At 46.3% G+C, this 19,490-nt stretch overlaps 4 pseudogenes; all 4 read left to right on the top strand.

Moving 5' to 3' along the window:
* Positions 1-446: 446 nt before the first annotated feature.
* Positions 447-565, top strand: LOC128651083 (uncharacterized; annotated as a pseudogene).
* A 331-nt stretch (positions 566-896) lies between these two features.
* Positions 897-1,014, top strand: LOC128651078 (uncharacterized; annotated as a pseudogene).
* A 352-nt stretch (positions 1,015-1,366) lies between these two features.
* On the top strand, positions 1,367-1,485 carry LOC128651008 (uncharacterized; annotated as a pseudogene).
* Positions 1,486-1,837: 352 nt separating this feature from the next.
* Positions 1,838-1,956, top strand: LOC128650909 (uncharacterized; annotated as a pseudogene).
* The last annotated feature ends 17,534 nt before the right edge of the window (positions 1,957-19,490 follow it).

Genomic DNA, 19,490 nt, shown 5'->3' with positions numbered 1-19,490 from the left:
TTCAACAAATGATATCAATAGAATGAAGCAAATTGAACAATAGAAATACAGTTGTTTAAAACTGGAACACCGAGTGCGGGTAGGCTTTTTTCTTTGATTTTTCTTTAGATTTTTTAAAACAACTATGCATGCGTAATATCTCCTGAAAGTGGCGATATTCTTTGAAACAACTGTATCTTGCAATTCCTTAAAAAACACGTCAATTTGAAATAAAGATAATTATCTTTTGTAAAGACAGACAGACTGGAAGGCAGGCAGACAGACAGAGAGGCACGTATAACCTTATCAGTGCATACTTTTTGTCATGGGACAGCAAGTTATTCTGGGCCTGTACTGGCATTTTTTATTTATTCGTTTGCGGTCAAACTTTTTTCCCCATTTTAGCTGCTCCACTGCTTACAATGCTGTGAATGAAGGCATGAGCAAGCTTAATTCATGCTGGGTACGCCTACCGCCATACTACTCTGAATGCACCCGATCCTGTCTGATCTCGGAAATTAACCAGGGTCAGGCCCAGACATTACCTGGATGTGTGACTGCCTGGGAAAACTGAGTCCGGTAGGCTCTTTTCTTTGATTTGTTAAAACAACTATGCATGAGTAATATCTCCTGAAAGTGGCGATATTCATTGAAACAATTGTATCTTGCAATTCCTTAAAAAACACGTCCATTTGAAATAAATATAATTATCTTTTGTAAAGACAAACAGACTGGCAGGCAGGCAGACAGAGAGGCCTTTTTGTCATGGGACAGCGAGTTATTCTGGGCCTGTACTGGCATTTTTTATTTATTCATTTGGGTTAAAATGTTATCCCCATTTTAGCTCTTCCACTGCTTACAATGCTGTGAATGAAGGCATGAGCAAGCTTAATTTACGCTTGGTACAAACAGAAAATGCTTACCGCCATACTACACTAAATGCACCCAATCCCGTCTGATCTTGGAAGTTAAGCAGGGTCAGGCCGGACAGTACCTGGATGGGTGACTTCCTGTGCACACAGAGTGCAGTAGGCTTTTTCTTTGATTTTTTTAAAACAACTATGCATGCGTAATATCTCCTGAAAGTGGGGATATTCATTGAAACAACTGTATCTTGCAATTCCTTAAAAAACACGTCAATTTGAAATAAAGATAATTATCTTTTGTAAAGACAGACAGACTGGCAGGCAGACAGACAGAGAGGCAGGTAACCTTATCCGTGTATACTTTTTGTCATGGGTCAGTGAGTTATTCTGGGCCTGTACTGGCATTTTTTATTTATTCATTTGCGGTCAAAATTTTAACCCCATATTAGCCCTTCCATTGCTTATAAAGCTGTGAATGAAGGCATGAGCAAGCTTAATTCACGCTGGCTACAAGCAGAAAACGATTCCGCCATACTACTCTGAATGCACCCGATCCCGTCTGATCTCGGAAGTTAAGCAGCGTCAGGCCCTGACAATACCTGGATGGGTGACCGCCTGGGAACACTGAGTGCGGTAGGCTTTTTTCTTTGATTTTTTTAAAACAACTATGCATGCGTAATATCTCCTGAAAGTGGCGATATTCATTGAAACAATTGTATCTTGCAATTCCTTAAAAACACGTCAATATCAAATAAAGATATTTATCTTTTGTAAAGACAGACAGACTGGCAGGCAGACAGACAGAGAGGCAGGTAACCTTATCCGTGTATACTTTTTGTCATGGGTCACCGAGTTATTCTGGGCCTGTACTGGCATTTTTTATTTATTCATTTGGGTTAAAATGTTATCCCCATTTTAGCTCTTCCACTACTTTCAATGCTGTGAATGAAGGCATGAGCAAGCTTAATTCATGCTGGGTACAAGCAGAAAATGCCTACCGCCATACTACTCTGAATGCAACCGATCCCATCTGATCTCGGAAGTTAAGCAGGGTCAGGCCCGGACAGTACCTGAATGGGTGGCAACCTGGGAACACCGAGTGAGGTAGGCTTTTTGCTTTAATTTTTTAAAACAACTATGCATGCGTAATATCTCCTGAAAGTGGAAATATTCATTGAAACAATTGTATCTTGCAATTCCTTAAAAAACACGTCAATTTGAAATAAAGATAATTATCTTTTGTAAAGACAGACAGACTAGCAGGCAGACAGACAGAGAGGCAGGTAACCTTATCCGTGTATACTTTTTGTCATGGGTCAGCGAGTTAGTTATTCTGGACCTGTACGGGCATTTTTATTTTTTCATTTGCGATCAAAATTTTATCACCATTTTAGCTCTTCCACTGCTTACAATGCTGTGAATGAAGGCATGAGCAAGCTTAATTAATGCTGGGTACAAACAGAAAATGCCTACCGCCATACTACTCTGAATGCACCCGATCCCATCTGATCTCTGTAGGTTAAGCAGGGTATCCTGTTGTTTGTTACATTAAAGTTGATTAAAAAAAAAACTTTGAGTGGAGGTCACATGTTTCCTGTCTAAAGCAGAGCTCCAGTCTGCAGCTAGAATTTTTTGCAGGGGAGCGCTACAGACACCATAGAGAGGGGGATCTCTGCACCACAGGGTAGAACTACAGACACCATAGAGAGGGGGATCCATGCACCACAGGGGGAAATCTGCAGGTACCATAGAGAGGGGGGAGACAGGCAGCACGGGTTGGGTAGTGTGCCCTAGACACCGCACAGTCACACACACACATTTTATTATTGCAACATAAAATTAGGCAGGATTACTAGAAAAATAAATTATTTTTTTTAAAAAATAGATTATTTTGCTACATGGCCTGGAGTGGCTCCCTCTTTTCATTCAGCTAAGAGTTACTTCCCTCATACAGGCAGTGCTGCTGATGAGGCCCCAGATCTGCACCCCTACCTGCAGCCACTAAACTTGTATGCCAGGAACTGAGCAAAATTATGCGCTATGCGCATAAACCTCGCTATGTGGTTTCCCTTTGCTCAGCTGGTTACCAAATGATGTGGTCCTGCACTGCAGCGGCCCACCAGGAAAAGTTCTGGCATCCAGGCCAGCCAATCCGGCCCTGTTTAGATGCCTTAAAGGGACACGAAATCCCCAAATGTTCTTTCATGATTTGGATAGAACATACAATTTTAAACAACTTTCCAACTTACTTCCATTATCACATTTGCTTCATTCTCTTGTTATCCTTTGCTAAATGAACAGCATTGTCCTACTGGCAGCAAAATGAGCACATCTAGTCAGCCAATTACAAAAGACAATTGTGTGCAGGCACCAATTAGCAGCAGCGCCCACTAGTGTAGAATATGTGCGTATTCCTTTTCAACAAGGGGTACCAAGAGAACAAAGCACATTTGAAAATAGAAGTGAATGTAAAAGTGTCTAAAAATGACATGCTCTATCAGAATCATGCAGGTTTAATTTAGACTTTCCGATTCCTTTAAGGGCCACATATACATTTATGGGTATTAAACACACAAATACTCACCTTGAGTATGGAGTGCAGTTCTGGGGAACAATCTAAAAAAAAAAACGACTTTGCAGACTTAGACAAAGCTCAAAGAAGGGCCACAAAGCTAATAATGGGAATAGGGAATTTAAGCTATGATGAGAGGTTAGCCAAACTGGGTCTGTTTTCTCTAGAAGAAATGCACTTGGGAGTTGACGTGATTACTTTATATAACTACTAGTCCTAAATCCTGTTCACACGGGCCATTTTTTGCAGTACATCGGTCCCACCCCTTGCTCTCTCTCTCCCCCTCTCTTTTGCGCTCTCTCCCCCTCTCTTTTGCACTCTCTCCCCCTCTCTTTTGCGTTCTCTCTCGCTCCACCTCTCTTTTGCTCTCTCTCGCTCCACCTCTCTTTTGCTCTCTCTCTCCCCCCTCTTTTTTGCTCTCTCTCCCCCCTCTCTTTTGCTCTCTCTCTCCCCCCTCTCTTTTGCTCTCTCTCCCCCTCTCTTTTGTGCTCTCTCCCTCTTTTGCCCTCTCTCCCCCTCTCTTTTGCTCTCTCTTTCTCCTTTTCTCTGTTGCTCCCTCTCTCCCCCTCTATTTTGCTCTCTCTCCACCTCTCTTTTGCTCTCTCTCCCCTTTCATTTTCTTTCTCACCCCCCTCTCTTTTGCTCTTCCCATCTCTTTTGCGCTCTCTCTACCACCTCTTTTTTACGTTCTCTCTCCCCCTTCTCTTTTGCATTCTCACTTTTGCGCTCTCTCTCCCACTCTCTTGTGCGCGCTCTCTCTACCCCTCTCTTTTGTGCTCTCTCTCTCCCCCTCTCTTTTGCGCTCTCTCTCTCCCCCTCTCTTTTGTGCTCTCTCCCCCCTCTCTTTTGTGCTCTCTCTCTCGCCCCCTCTCTTTTGCGCTCTCTCTCCCCCTTCTCTTTTGCGTCTCTCTCCCCCTCTCTTTTGCCCTCTCTCCCCCTCTCTGTTGAGCTCTCTCTCCCTCTCTCTTTTGCTCCCTCTCTCCCCCTCTCTTTTGCTCTCTCTCCCCCTCTCTTTTGCTCTCGCTCCCCCTCTTTTTTGCTCTCTCGCTCCCCCTCTCTTTTGCGCTCTCTTTCTCCCCCTCTCTTTTGCGCTCTCTCTCCCCTCTCTTTTGCGCTCTCTCTCCCCCTCTCTTTTGTGCTCTCTCTCTCCCCCCTCTCTTTTGCGCTCTCTCACTCCCCCTCTCTTTTGTGCTCTCTCTCTCCCCCCTCTCTTTTGCGTCTCTCTCCCCCTCTCTCCCCCCTCTCTTTTGCGCTCTCTCTCCCCTCTCTCTTTTGCTCCCTCTCTCCCCCTCTCTTTTGCTCTCTCTCCCCCTCTCTTTTGCTCTCTCTCTCTACCCCTCTCTTTTGCTCTCTCTCTCTACCCCTCTCTTTTGCGCTCTCTCCCCCTCTCTTTTGCGCTCTCTCTCTCCCCCTCTCTTTTGCGCTCTCTCTCTCCCCCCTCTCTTTTGCGCTCTCTCCCACCTCTCTTTTGCGTCTCTCTCCCCCTCTCTCCCCCCTCTCTTTTGCGCTCTCTCTCCCCACTCTCTTTTGCTACCTCTCTCCCCCTCTCTTTTGCTCTCTCCCCCTCTCTTTTGCTCTCTCTCCCCCTCTCTTTTGCTCTCTCGCTCCCCCTCTCTTTTGCTCTCTCTCTCTACCCCTCTCTTTTGCTCTCTCTCTCTACCCCTCTCTTTTGCGCTCTCTCCCCCTCTCTTTTGCGCTCTCTCCCCCTCTCTTTTGCGCTCTCTCTCTCCCCCCTCTATTTTGCTCTGTCTCTCCTTTTGTTTTGCTCTCTCTCTCCATCTCTCTCTTTTGCTCTCTCTTTCCCCCTCTCTTTTGCTCTCTCTCTCCCCTCTCTCCCCCCTCTCTTTTGCTCTCTATCTCCATCCCTCTCTTTTGCTCTCTCTCTCCCCCTCTCTATTGCTCTCTCTCCCCCCTTTCTTTTTCTCTCCCTCCCCCTCTTTATTGCTCTCTCTCCCCCCTCTTTTGCTCTCTCTCCCCTCTCTTTTTCTCTCTTTTCCCTCTATTTTGCTCTTTCCCCTCTCTTTTGCTCTTTCCCCTCTATTTTGCTCTCTCTCCCCCTCTTTTCTGCACTTTCCCCTCTCTTTCCTATCTCTTTTTGTCTCTCCCCCTCTCTTTCTATTTCTCTCCCTTCTCTCACGCTGACCGCGCCCGGCCACGCCCCCACCGCACACCCTGACCACACCCTTGTTCCCGTCCGGCCACGCCCACACTTCCGTCCGGCCACGCCAACTTTCATTGCAACAGCATGTCAGGTTAGGCCAGGTGTGTTTGTCCTCGTGCTGTCTCTACTGCGCATGACAGCTTCGGACAAACACACTTGGCCTTTTATATAATAGAATATTCAAGGCCCATTTATTTCATTAAAATTATTTGTGACAAGAGGTCACAATTTAAGGCTGGAGAAAATGAGATATAGAGGCCCATTTATTAAGCTCTGTATGGAGCTTGTGGGCCCGTGTTTCTGGCAAATCTTCAGACTCGTCAGAAACAGCAGTTATGAAGCAGCGGTCTAAAGACATATTGCTCTCCGCATTTAGCGAGGTCGCACTAATCAACCACAACCTGCTTATAGGCGGGTTACTGTAGAATTCCTAATATCAGTAATAAAGATATCTCTAGGTGAACCCTATCCCTCCTATAGTCCACCCGCCCACCTATTCCCGTCCCCATGTAATTTAAAACAAACATGGCGTAACCTCTTGTACATACTCATTAGGAACTAGTACATCAGAAAGTACTTTAAAATAATGTGAATAATTGAAAGTTAAATTCCATGCTTTATCATGAAAAAAAACATTCACACAAACACACACACATTATATATATATATATACACAGGGAGTGCAGAATTATTAGGCAAGTTGTATTTTTGAGGATTAATTTTATTATTGAACAACAACCATGTTCTCAATGAACATGCGTTACAGGGAGGTGGTGGAGATGGCTGCGAGGAAAAAAGGACCTGCAAAGCAAAGACAGGAGCCTGAGTCAGAAGATGTGGTACCCCCCACTCCCCAAAAATCCTCACCTGCTAGGAGTTTTAATAAGGGAGAGGGGAAAGCTGGGGGAACCGCAGGGGGTACAGGCCCTAAGGGGAAGGCCCAGACTAGTGGGGTTAAGGAGGTAGCATCCAGCCCTGGGCCGCAGCCCGGCAGGGTTATCCCAACTTTGAGGGGTTCTATGGTGGGAACTGAGAGGGGGTCAAATCCGGTGGCCCCAGCGGATGCAGGGGCCAGCCTAGCAGGGCAGATTGCGGCCTTGCCGCCGGCGGCCTTGGTGGCAGTCTTGGCCTTGGCCCAGTCTTTCACTGGGGGCTCTCCTCAGGGGGATCAGGGCCTTGGCGTGGCTGGCGTGGGGGCCGGCGGTGGTATGGGACCAGGCCCAGAGTGCAGCCACATTGCAGAGTGCGCAGCGGAGTCTGGCCCTTCGGGTGGCGGTTCCCGCGAGATCACCTCCTCCGAGAGTTCTGAGGATGAAGGAGATCGCGGCCGCCATTTTGAGGGAGGACATGGAGGAGAACGGACCGGCTCGCGCGACCGGAGCCCCGAAGGTAACTTGGGGGGACTCCGGGTCACGAGCGGGTCACCAGGGGGGCAGGCAGGGAGCAGTGGGGGCCACTTACCGGGCAGGAGTATGTCTGATGGTCCGGGTGCCGGGAGGAGAACGAGTGGCGCAGTTGGTCCCCAGGTGGGTATGCCTGTTGATAGTGCACATGCGCTCATTGCAGTAGATCGCGGTCCTCATGCGGGCCCATCAGGTGTGTCAGGCAGATCAGTGTGTTCAGGTGAAAGGCCTTCAGAGCGGCCTAGCACGAGTGCACAGGTGGTGGCTACAGATAGAGGCAATGAAGGGCAAAGGCCCGCGGTTGTTGTGAGAGAGAGTGGAGACACATTACGGAGCGCTGGTAGAGGGGTCACATCGGGACAAGCTTGCATGAGGGGGGGGTATGAACCTGAGATTTGCAGGCGCAGATGCGGTATCAGAGGCCTGTGGGCCTATGGGGGCATATGGTCGATTGGAGACTGGAATGAGTTATGAACCACATAGGGGTTGGGGACATGCGGGGATAACGCATGTATATGAGGGAACTTCTCAGTTTAGGGCTGGGGGAGTTGTGAGACCGAGTGATGTGCCGAATGATATGCAGTATGACAGGGGGCAGATCCCTAGAGGTGGTCAGACACATAGTGGGGTGGATGAGGATATGATCAGGAGAGCTGTTGAGGCAGCGCTACGTGCAAGGGATACTGCGAGGCCCCAGCCTGGGTTTAGTGGTTTCGCCCGGGAGGGGGCTGCGCAGGAGGCAATTATTAGGAATGCTGTGGCTAATGTGCTCGGTATGTCAGTTGGGGGGAGGCAGGGGGAGGGGAGAGAGGGAGTTTCACCTGTTGCCCCTTTCGCAGACCAGAGTACCCCCCAAGTTGTTTTGTCTCAACAGGTTCAGGCGAGCACAGCAGAGATGGCATCAAGCCCAAGCAGCGCCCTGGCAGTGGCAGGGCCCAGCGGAATCCAGAGTGCTGCAAGTCAAGCAACCCATTCTGGAGCAGGGATACAAGGCGAGGGTGAGTGCAATGCACCAGACATCATGCACACTGACACAGGGTCATCCTCTAGTGAGTCAGGATCAGATAGCGGGGAGGATCTCGGATTAGTGGGGAAGGGTCAGCGCAGGATGTTTAGGTGGATAAAGAAGATGGCATCGGCGCAAGCTAAAGACAAGGCAGGCGCTAGGGATCAGGCACTTGAGCTGCAGGGGTCGCAATCTTTAGGGGGCGCTATAATGCAAGTGGGACCAGTGCCACGTAAAGTCACGGCACAAGGGGATACATACCCCTGTTTGGTCCACTCGCTTTACGGCCATTTGAAAGCGAAGGTCGTTAAAAAGATACAGGAGGGAAGGTACGTTAATGTATTTGAGCTCTCTCTAGACGCGTTTAGGGCCAAAGAAAGAGCGGCTGACGGCTCAGGCCCAAAGAAAGTGCATAGGCCGGAGACGTACGAGGAATGGCCTGCCTTGTCTTTAGCTTGCGCCGATGCCATCTTCTTTATCCACCTAAACATCCTGCGCTGACCCTTCCCCACTAATCCGAGATCCTCCCCGCTATCTGATCCTGACTCACTAGAGGATGACCCTGTGTCAGTGTGCATGATGTCTGGTGCATTGCTGGCTGCGTGTTATGTTGACAGATGGCCGTTGCAGGGGCACAACCTGTTTAAGTACCAGGATACCATAGAGGATATCCATACGAGATTTAAGGAAGGTGCATGGCGTGAATACGACATGGCCTTCAGGAGAAAGATGGTAGGGAACCCCCTACTGCATTTTGGGACGCAGGATATGCACTTGTGGTCCAAACTGGGAGTGGAGGGCGGTTCCCCCTCCCCCGTGGCGTCACATCAAGCACCACCGCGCCAAGGTCCGCGGCTGGACAGGAAGGGGAGGGAATGCTGGAAATTCCAGGATAGGCAGTGTGATAGGGGGAGCAGTTGCTCCTTTCGTCACATCTGCAAGTTCTGTGCAGGGCCTCACCCAGGAGCCGATTGCGGAAAACTAAAGGACCAGGGACAGCCCAAAATCACGCCTAAGTCGGGAGTTACAGTCAAGGGCACCAACCCCGCTTAGGTTGAAGGCCATGTTGATATGGCTGGCGAACTACCCCGACATAGAGGCAGCTGAGCTGCTGAGGTCGGGGTTGGAATGGGGTTTCCGGATACCGGTCATGGGACGGGTGGTGGGTTCTTCAGTGCACAGAAATTTGAAAACGGCCTACGAATTCCCACACGTAGTTCGGGAAAAGTTGGCAAAGGAGGTGGCGCTGGGCAGGGTGTCAGGGCCATTCTCCACCTGCCCGATGGAAGATCTGGTGATCTCCCCATTGGGAGTGGTGCCCAAGAAAGAGGAAGGGAAGTTCAGGTTAATACATCACCTTTCTTTCCCGAAAGGGGAGTCAGTTAACGACGCAATTGACCCAGTATTGAGTTCTGTGCACTATCAATCATTTGATCGTGCGCTGAACGTGGTCAGGGCGTGCGGGCCGGGGGCGTTGTTGGCGAAGCTAGACATTGAGTCGGCCTTCCGCCTACTGCCGCTGCACCCCTCGGCATTCAGACTCATAGGCATGAAGTTTGAAGTGGAATATTATGTGGACAGGTGTTTGCCGATGGGCTGCTCATTGTCCTGTTCCCTCTTCGAGTGTTTTAGCTCGATCCTGCATTGGGTAGTGTACAAGGCGTCCAGTGGGGGAGCAGTGGCACACTACTTGGACGATTTCTTGTTGGTTGGGAGGGCCGGTTCCACAGAGTGTGAACGGCTTATGGAAGTCATGCAGGACATGATGTCACGCTTTGGAGTGCCGCTCGCGGACGACAAAACGCAGGGGCCTTGCACCTGTTTCACATTTCTGGGGATAGAAATAGACACAGTGCAGTCGGAATGCAGGCTGCCCATGGACAAGGTTATCCGGATGTTGGATGCGGTCCGAAGGCTGAAAGGGGCAAGCAGGGTGGCAATAAAAGAGGTGCAGTCACTGCTGGGCCTCCTGAATTTTGCGGGTAGGGTGATCCCGATGGGAAGAGCATTTAACCGCAGATTGGAGGGCCTTCTGAAAGGCCCTACCGGTCTGGCGAAATGGTCAAGCATTTCGGCAGACGTCAGGGAGGACCTGGAGATATGGGAAAAATTCTTGGTGAATTTTAACGGGGTGTGCCTATGGAGGGGTAGGAAAGTACCTAACTAGGCAATAAACTTGTACACGGATGCAGCGGGGGTTTTCGGGTATGGAGCATACCTGGATGGTGAATGGAGCGCTGCTCCATGGCCGAGGGGCTGGATAGCTGCGGGATACACCAAAAACCTGACGCTTTTGGAATTATTTCCGATAGTGGTGGCTGTGGAAATTTGGCGGGATAGATTGGCTAATAAAGCGGTGGTGTTCTGGACGGACAACCTGAGTGTGGTGTACGCCATTAACAGGCTGTCTGCGTCATCGCCAGCGGTTGTGTGCTGCCTGCGGCATCTGGTGTTACGATGCTTGCAGTGCAATATACATTTTACCGCCAAACACGTCCCGGGAGTGCAGAACATTATTGCGGATGCACTCTCTCGATTTAAATGGGAGCAGTTTAGAGCAGCGGCACCCATGGTGGCAGAGGAGGGGTTAACATGCCCTTCTTTTCTTTGGCAGCTGGTGAAGGTTGGATGAGCATACTGGCCTTGGTTAAGGCATCCTTGGCGCCAAGGACATGGTCAGCTTATAAGAGTCACTGGGACTGCTGGGAGGCGTTCTGTCAATGCAGAGGTGTGCAGGTACAAAGGGCTTCTAGAGTACTGGTGTTAGATTGGTTGGCTTTATTGCGGACAGAAGGGGTCAGTAAGGCTGGCGCGAGCGGTAGGCTATCGGCGTTGGCTTTCTTTAACAAGGCGCTTGGCTTTGAGGACCACTCTGGAACATGCCTAGTAAGGAAGGTGTTGAAAGGGTGGGGCAGGTTGGCCCCCCGTCAAAAACATCGGAGGGAACCCATTACCCAGGAGCGGCTGAGGGCATTGGCAAAGGGCGTGGCAAAGGTTTGCACCTCAGATTACGAGCAGCTTCTTTTTAGAACGGCATTTGCATTGGCGTTTGTAAGAGCGCTCAGGGTGGGGGAGCTTGTGGCGTCGTCCAAAGATAAGGGCCGCGGTGGAATACAGTTAGAGCACGTCCGTTTGATGGACGGGGGGCTCCTGCTGTTTGTACCCAGGTCCAAGACAGACCAGGAGGGGGTGGGGGCATGGTTACCCCTAGAACGACAGGAGTTTGAGGATTGCTGCCCGGTGTTTTGTGTGGAGCAATACCTTAAGGTGAGGCCGGAGGTAGGGCAACTGCTTCTGATACATGAGGACGGTTTGGCCCTGTCGGTCTTTCAATTCCGCCAGGTACTGGCAAAGACGGCTAAACATGCAGGGCTGGATCCGAGCAGGATCGCCCCGCATTCTTTTAGAATAGGCGCAGCGACCAACGCAGCTCAAACTGGAGTTGCTGTGGCGGAGATTAAGCGCTTGGGTAGATGGAAATCCTCCCAGTACAAAACGTATATTAGACCGGCAAAAGGGCACTGCTAGAGCGCAGGCATGTTAAGGGTCAATATTCCAAGGAGGGGGTTTTTCTTGGGGGACCCAGGCTGTGCAGGGGCAGTTTTGTTCATGGTGGTGTACTCTGTTTCATCAGGTGTTGAGAATGTGAAAGCGCCTCCAGTTCGTGTATGGATAGTAGGCCATTCATACATCCACTGGGCTCATCTCAGGGCGTTGCGATCGCCGGAGGGACAGCAACTTGGATTCCCAACGTCCAAGGCAAGCTTTCGGTGGTTAGGGCGCAGGAGATTGTCGTGGGCCGATTTGCCGGCACTCTTACAGTAGGCGCACAAAAGGTGGGGGCAGCCTAACATTTTAGTGCTGCACCTCGGGGGAAATGACTTGGGGGCATTGCCCGCGCTGGATTTGATCAAGAGAATGACAGCGGATGTGCAATGGATGCACACTTGGTTGCAGGGTGTGACTTTGGGGTGGTCAAATATAGTTGCTCGACTGCACTGGCGGCACATTGTCACACAGAGGGCTGCATATAATGTGCGCAAGAAGGTGAACAGGGAGATGGGAAGAGCGGTCACGGGCATTGGGGGTTTCGTGGTTAGGCACGAAATGATAACGGCCGACAAAAGGGACCTATTTAGGCCAGATGGAGTACACCTTACGGACGTAGGGTTGGATATGTTCCTAAGGGACATCAGGGGAGCATTGTTGGGAATTATTCGTTAATATAAGTGCTGAAATGGTTGGTGTTGCAATCTGTTAAATCGTTATATTGTTATTGTTATGTTAGTTAAATTATAGTTAATTACTGGGTTCCTGTTGGTTTTGTTTGGCGGCAAGAGTTCGCCTGGCTCTTGTGGCGGGTGGTCAATGCCCTGGGGAGCGGGCACAAGGAGAGAAGAGTGACGGTCCTGGAAAAGGGAGGGATTATGCCTGCCAGGCGCCGGCCTGGGGGTCCTCTCCCTCGCAATGGGACCGAAGACCTCTGAACATCACAGCTCTCTCTGAGTGCCATGGGGCGTGACAGCCGGGTGTCACGCTGCAGGTATCGAAAGGGGCCTTGACCATCTGCTAGTAGGGGCTAGGTTAGGGTGAGATGCCGCCAACGTTTAGGATCACGAACTTGTTGCCAAGTTTCGTTGATAGGTTGATCAAGTGCCTAAGGGTAATTTGAATGACGCTTGGGCACAAGTTAAAGCGTTTATTTAATAAACGTGAACCGTGACCGGTTCTTTCTCCCAAACAAGTGGTGTTGTGTCTTATTTACTAGATAAGGTATTAGACAGTAAGAAGGACGGAATAGATGGTTTAAACCTTAATATTTTTGGAAGTAGTTTTTAGTTTGTTTTTAGTTTTAGCTATTTTAGGGGGATATCTGTGTGTGCAGGTGACTATAACTGTGCATAATTATTAGGCAACTTAACAAAAAACAAATATATACCCATTTCAATTATTTATTTTTACCAGTGAAACCAATATAACATCTCAACATTCACAAATATACATTTCTGACATTCAAAAACAAAACAAAAACAAATCAGTGACCAATATAGCCACCTTTCTTTGCAAGGACACTCAAAAGCCTGCCATCCATGGATTCTGTCAGTGTTTTGATCTGTTCACCATCAACATTGCGTGCAGCAGCAACCACAGCCTCCCAGACACTGTTCAGAGAGGTGTACTGTTTTCCCTCCTTGTAAATCTCACATTTGATGATGGACCACAGGTTCTCAATGGGGTTCAGATCAGGTGAACAAGGAGGCCATATCATTAGATTTTCTTCTTTTATACCCTTTCTTGCCAGCCAAGCTGCGGAGTACTTGGACGCGTGTGATGGAGCATTGTCCTGCCAATCACAATCAATATAAATATGCAGCCACCAATCAACAGCTAGAACCTAGGTTCTCTGCTGCTTCTGAGCTTGCATAGATAAACCTTTTAGCAAAGGATAACAAGAGAAGGAAACAAATTTTAATGATAGAAGTAAATTGGAAAGTTGTTTAAAATGGTATTCTCTATCTGAATCATGAATGAAAATTTTTGGGTTTCATGTCCCTTTAACTCAACAAGTTACACAGGCAGCTGAGCTTTCCCTGACTGAAAGTAATTTTTTTTTAGTTGACACCATGGCCTCTATTTATCAAGCTGTCAACCGCAAATACTCTGGAATTCCACAGCGTATTTGTGGCGAGCCTGATTTGCTGTAGTTATCAAACCCTACAGACCGGCAAAAGTAGAATATAGTGACGTAACATACGAGCCATCGGACTCAGTCCAACACAGATCTATGGTTACGTCACTACAGATACACCTAACACACTAACATGAACCCCGAGTTTAAACACCCCTAATCTGCCCCCTACACCTCCGCAACGAAATAATGTGTTTAACCCCTAAACCGCCGTTCACGGAGCCCACCGCAACTAAATAAAATATTTAACCCCTAAACCGCCGCTCCCGGACCCCACCGTCACCTACATTAAATTTATTAACCCCTAATCTGACCCCCTTACACCGCTGCCATCTACATTGAATTTATTAACCCCTAATCTCCCGCCCCCAACGTCACCGCCACTATATTAAATGTATTAACCCCTAAACCTAAGTCTAACCCTAACACCCCCTAACTTAAAGATAATTTAAATTAATCTAAATAAATATTCCTATCATTAAATAAATTATTCCTATTTAAAACTAAATACTTACCTATAAAATAAACCCTAAGCTAGCTACAATATAACTAATAGTTACATTGTATCTAGCTTAGGGTTTATTTTTATTTTACAGGCAAGTTTGTATTTATTTTAACTAGGTAGAATAGTTATTAAATAGTTATTAACTATTTGATAACTACCTAGTTAAAATAAAGACAAAAGTACCTGTAAAATAAATCCTAACCTAAGTTACAATTACACCTAACACTACACTATCATTAAATTAATTCCCTAAATTAAAATAAATGAATTACAATTAAATAAAATTAACTAAAGTACAAAAAAAAAACAACCCTAAATTACAGAAAATAATAAAATAATTACAAGAATTTTAAACTAATTACACCTAATCTAATCCCCCTAATAAAATAAAAAAGCACCCCAAAATAATAAAAAGCTGTACCTTATACTAAATTACAAATAGTCTTTAAAAGGGCCTTGCTCTTTTACCTGTAAAAAAAAAATACTATACCTCCCAACATTACAACCCACCACCCACACACCCAACCCTACTCTAAAACCATCCAATCCCCCTTAATAAAACCTAACACTACCCCTTGAAGATCACCCTACCTTGAGACGTCTTCACCCAACCGGGCAGAAGTGGTGCTCCAGACGGTCCGAAGTCTTCATCCATTCCGGGCAGAAGAGGTTCTCCAGACGGGCAGAAGTCTTCATCCAGGCGGGATCTTCTATCTTCATCCATCCGGTGAGGAGCGGCTCCAACGCGGAGCATCCATCCAGACCGACGACTACCCGACGAATGAATATTCCTTTAAATGACATCATCCAAGATGACGTCCCTTGAATTCCGATTGGCTGATAGAATTCTATCAGCCAATCGGAATTAAGGTAGGAAAAATCCTATTGGCTGATGCAATCAGCCAATAGGATTGAGCTTGCTTTCTATTGGTTGTTCCAATCAGACAATAGAATGCGAGCTCAATCCTATTGGCTGATTGGATCAGCCAATAGGATTGAACTTCAATCCTGTTGGCTGATCCAATCAGCCAATAGGATTTTTCCTATCTTAATTCCGATTGGCTGATAGAATTCTATCAGCCAATCGGAATTCAAGGGACGCCATATTGGATGACGTCATTTAAAGGAATATTCATTCGTCGGGTAGTCATCGGTCTGGATGGATGCTCCGCATCGGATGTCTTCAAGATGGACCCGCTCCGCTCCGGATGGATGAAGATAGAAGATGCCACCTGGATGAAGGCTTCTGCCTGTCGGGAGGTCCTCTTCTGCCCGGATAGGATGAAGACTTCTGCCCCTCTGGAGGACCACTTGTGCCTGGCTGGGAGAAGACGTCTCACGGTAGGGTTATCTTCAAGGGGTTAGTGTTAGGTTTTATTAAGGGGGGATTGGGTGTGATTTAGAGTAGGGTTGGGTGTGTGGGTGGTGGGTTTTAATGTTGGGGGGGTATTGTATTTTTTTTTACAGGTAATAGAGCAGATTACTTTGGGGCAATGCCCCGCAAAAGGTCCTTTTAAGGGCTATTTGTAATTTAGTGTAGGGTAGGGATTTTTTTTTTATTTTGGGGGGCTTTTTTATTTTATTAGGGGGATTAGATTAGGTGTAATTAGTTTAAAAAACTTGTAATTGTTTTATTATTTTCTGTAATTTAGTGGGGGGGGGTTTGTACTTTAGTTAATTTTAATTGTAATTAATTTATTTTAATTTAGGTAATTTATTTAATTATAGTGTAATGTTAGGTGTAATTGTAACTTAGGTTAGGATTTATTTTACAGGTACTTTTGTATTTATTTTAGCTAGGTAGTTATTAAATAGTTAATAACTATTTAATAACTATTCTACCTAGTTAAAATAAATACAAAGTGGGGGGAACTTCCGGGCAGCGGCCATGATCGGTCGCACCTCTGCTAGCTGCTCCAGCTTTCTACTATAATCCTCACATTACCGTTATATATAGGAAGCACCTTAAGCAGAAATTGACATGAGAACAATCTACAAACGAAAAGCTACCTATTGAGCCTACTCTCAACAAGATCGCTGTTAGCTTCAGAGCCCGGAGCTACTTTTACAGATGTGGCCTTTAACACCAGCCACGTGAACTACCCCCCGGCAGGACGCTGTTTGGCTCTTGTCGTTAGTTTGCACAGTAAGTGCAATTACAATATAGATCAAGGTGACAGCTGCCTACATAAGTTCTTTTAAGATATACCATGGAGGGCATGTTCTTGCTAAACGGCATTAAAATGTTGCTAGCAGAGCACTTTCACAAAATGGAGGAGCGCCTGAGTACAATCCTACAACCGTACCCAGTGAACAGTGAGCTTATCCCCTCTCCCGCTGCGCAAGATGTGGATTCAGTAGCAGATGATGGCTCAGAGGGGGAGAGCGGGTCTTTTCCATCTCTGCCATTCGAGTCGGCTGGGCGAGCAGACACAGCTGCAGCCGCTCCCATGCCAGAGTGTGAGTTTCCGACCCTTGCTTCCAGCGTGTCATATGGAACCCAGCTACAGCAACTACAGCTTCTAACTAGTGCCCATGAGGAGCCTAGCCTGCATATACCCATGGAACTAGATGACCCTATATGCAACACTTCGCGCCACTATACCTCTGGATGCAGCATGGGACACGCACCTCATGTTCCGCACAAGCCCTACATTAAAAGCGAAGCCGGATCCTACAGTTATCCCTTCTCATTCTCTGATGCGCACAAACTGCAATACGAGAGGCTGGCGGGGATCATAGGTGGCCTGTTTGCACGCAAGAAGATCAGTACTCTCAGGTTTTCTTTGATTCACAGAATCGGTGTTGGGTGAGAGGAGAGAGTGATGGAGGTGGAGCGGTTACGCTTGTTGACTTTATCTCTGTGACTTATTGCCCTAACAGTATAACCACCATAGACTTGCTTAATGAAGCTCCAGGGCTGATCATTCTTTGTAACTGCAAGTGGTAATACCTTATTATAGTTAAGTGCATACTCAGTGTTCTAAACGTGTTTGTGATTTCCCTACTGTTCAACTTTTAAACATAAGAGCTGGGGTCTGTTACATTTTACTATTTGCTAGTCCCAATATAAGAAGTCAGTCTATTAACTTTAATGTCTGCATAAACTTTGACGCATAGGTCATAATTACCATATCTTTGTAGCTGGATTGTTGGTTGGGAGAAGCAGCATGTTACAGTGCTAGTTTGTTTTTGTAAATCCCTATTCTACATAGAGTATTTATTAATAGGACATGTGCTGTGGTTTTTATAACTAAAAAAACACCCCCTTTGAGTGCATGGTAGCATGGTATTTTTACTAGTATGCTCTCTCTTACAGGCACCCCTGGAACAGTTATTCACTATGTTACTCTCAAGTATAAGAGTTTCTTGTGAGGTTTCATTTCTTTGTATGTTTTTTATTTATCTTTCATACATGTTGTTTATATATTCATATATATGGCGTATGACGATTGTTAACTATTTCACACGCATAGGATCTCTTAGGCACGTTGGCCAAATTATATGTTTACCAGTCTGCTTGTTATTAAGAGCACCCCTAGAGCACTAACTACTCATCTCTGCTCAATCCTCTAATACATTTATTTTCTCTTTTTTTGATGGCAAGGAGCTATTTGAGGCCAAAATTAATATTTAACTTCCTTCTTTAAAGTGAAGGCAGAGGCGATTGGAGTGACTGGGCTGTCTGCGGCCGGGATGGCCTGGTATACTCCCTCCCACTGATCCTACATACTTGCTGCTATCATAGGCAAATGCTCATAAGTCTCATATGGCCCTAATGTCTACCAGATTAGCACGCCAAACAATTACCAGTGCCTACACATATAGTAATTCAGTGACATATAGTGTAAGTCTTCTAACTCTTATTTGCTGACTCTTCCTCTAACACATGGGAGTCCCACTAATTTTAATTTAAATGACTGAAGTACTAGCTCTGCAAGCTATAAACTACCAGTAGTGCCCTAATGTTAATTCAGGGAGACGATAGTACATGGACATAGGCGTCAAATTATGTTGATTTATACTAATACTACTAGGATACCACATAGAGGGAATCCGTAAAGGCAATAACATTGTTCTCCTATAGTTACTAGGCAGCTGTTGGCGCTTCTATCACCTTTATCAACTTTTCCACCTTTTTTGCTTTTTACACCTATTTCAGCCCCTTTTTATAAGTTCTCCCCTACAATATCTAATAAGTTTAATTGAGCCCGGGACTGACCCTTTAAGAAGGTGGGGAGAATCATATTATAACACACCAGTTCGCTAAATGGCTGTTAAGAAACAAAAACTAAATAGAAGTTCAACATATGAGATCCAAGAGTGGTCTCTTCCAATCAGCAAGTTCCTCCTGTAGCTTTGCTTTCTCCTTATTACTAGGAGGTCCATGAGTGGCCTCATTTATCAAATAGGAGGTATACAGTTACGAAAGGCAAGCATTATATCTATACCCCCATGATAGGTCATTATATACTGTTTAATCTATTTTCTTATTGCTTGTATGTTTATTACCAGTTCATCTATGTTTTCTTTTTGATGACATGACTTGCATGTAAGCCTTTAATTGAACTTCAATAAAAATATAAAAAAAAAAATTAAAAAAAATAAATAAATACAAAGTTGCCAGTAAAATAAAAATAAACCCTAAGCTAGATACAATGTAACTATTAGTTATATTGTATCTATCTTGGGGTTTATTTTATAGGTAAGTATTTAGTTTTAAATAGGAATAATTTATTTAACAATAGGAATATTTATTTAGATTTATTTAAATTATATTTAAGTTAGGGGGGTGTTAGAGTTAGGGTTAGACTTAGGTTTAGGGGTTAATAAATTTAATATAGTGGTGGCAAACTTTGGGGCGGGAGATTAGGGGTTAATACATTTAATGTAGGTGGCGGTGGGGTCCGGTAGTGGCGATTTAGGGGTTAAACATTTTATTTAGTTGCGGCGGGGTCCGGGTGGTGGTTTAGGGGTTAATACATATAATGTAGGTGGGGGCGGTGTCCGTGAGCGGCGGTTTAGGGGTTAAACATTTTATTTATTTGCGGCGGGGTCCAGGAGCGGCGGTTTAGGGGTTAATACATATAATGTAAGTGGCGGCGGGGTCCGTGAGCAGCGGTTTAGGGGTTAAACATTTTATTTAGTTGCGGTGGGCTCCGGGAGTAGCGGTATAGGGGGTAAATAGTTTAGTTTAGTGTGGGTGCTTAGTGACAGTATACCAAGAAAGCTGCGAATAAGCCGAAGAGCAGCGAGATCGATGACTATTAGTTAACAACAGTCCGCTGCTCATCGCACCGTACTTGGTG

This window comes from Bombina bombina, chromosome 2 (assembly GCF_027579735.1).
Source record: "Bombina bombina isolate aBomBom1 chromosome 2, aBomBom1.pri, whole genome shotgun sequence".
In the NCBI taxonomy this organism is placed as follows: Eukaryota; Metazoa; Chordata; class Amphibia; order Anura; family Bombinatoridae; genus Bombina; species Bombina bombina.
Note: the sequence above shows the minus strand (reverse complement) of the source record. Positions and strands in the feature narration are given on the sequence as shown.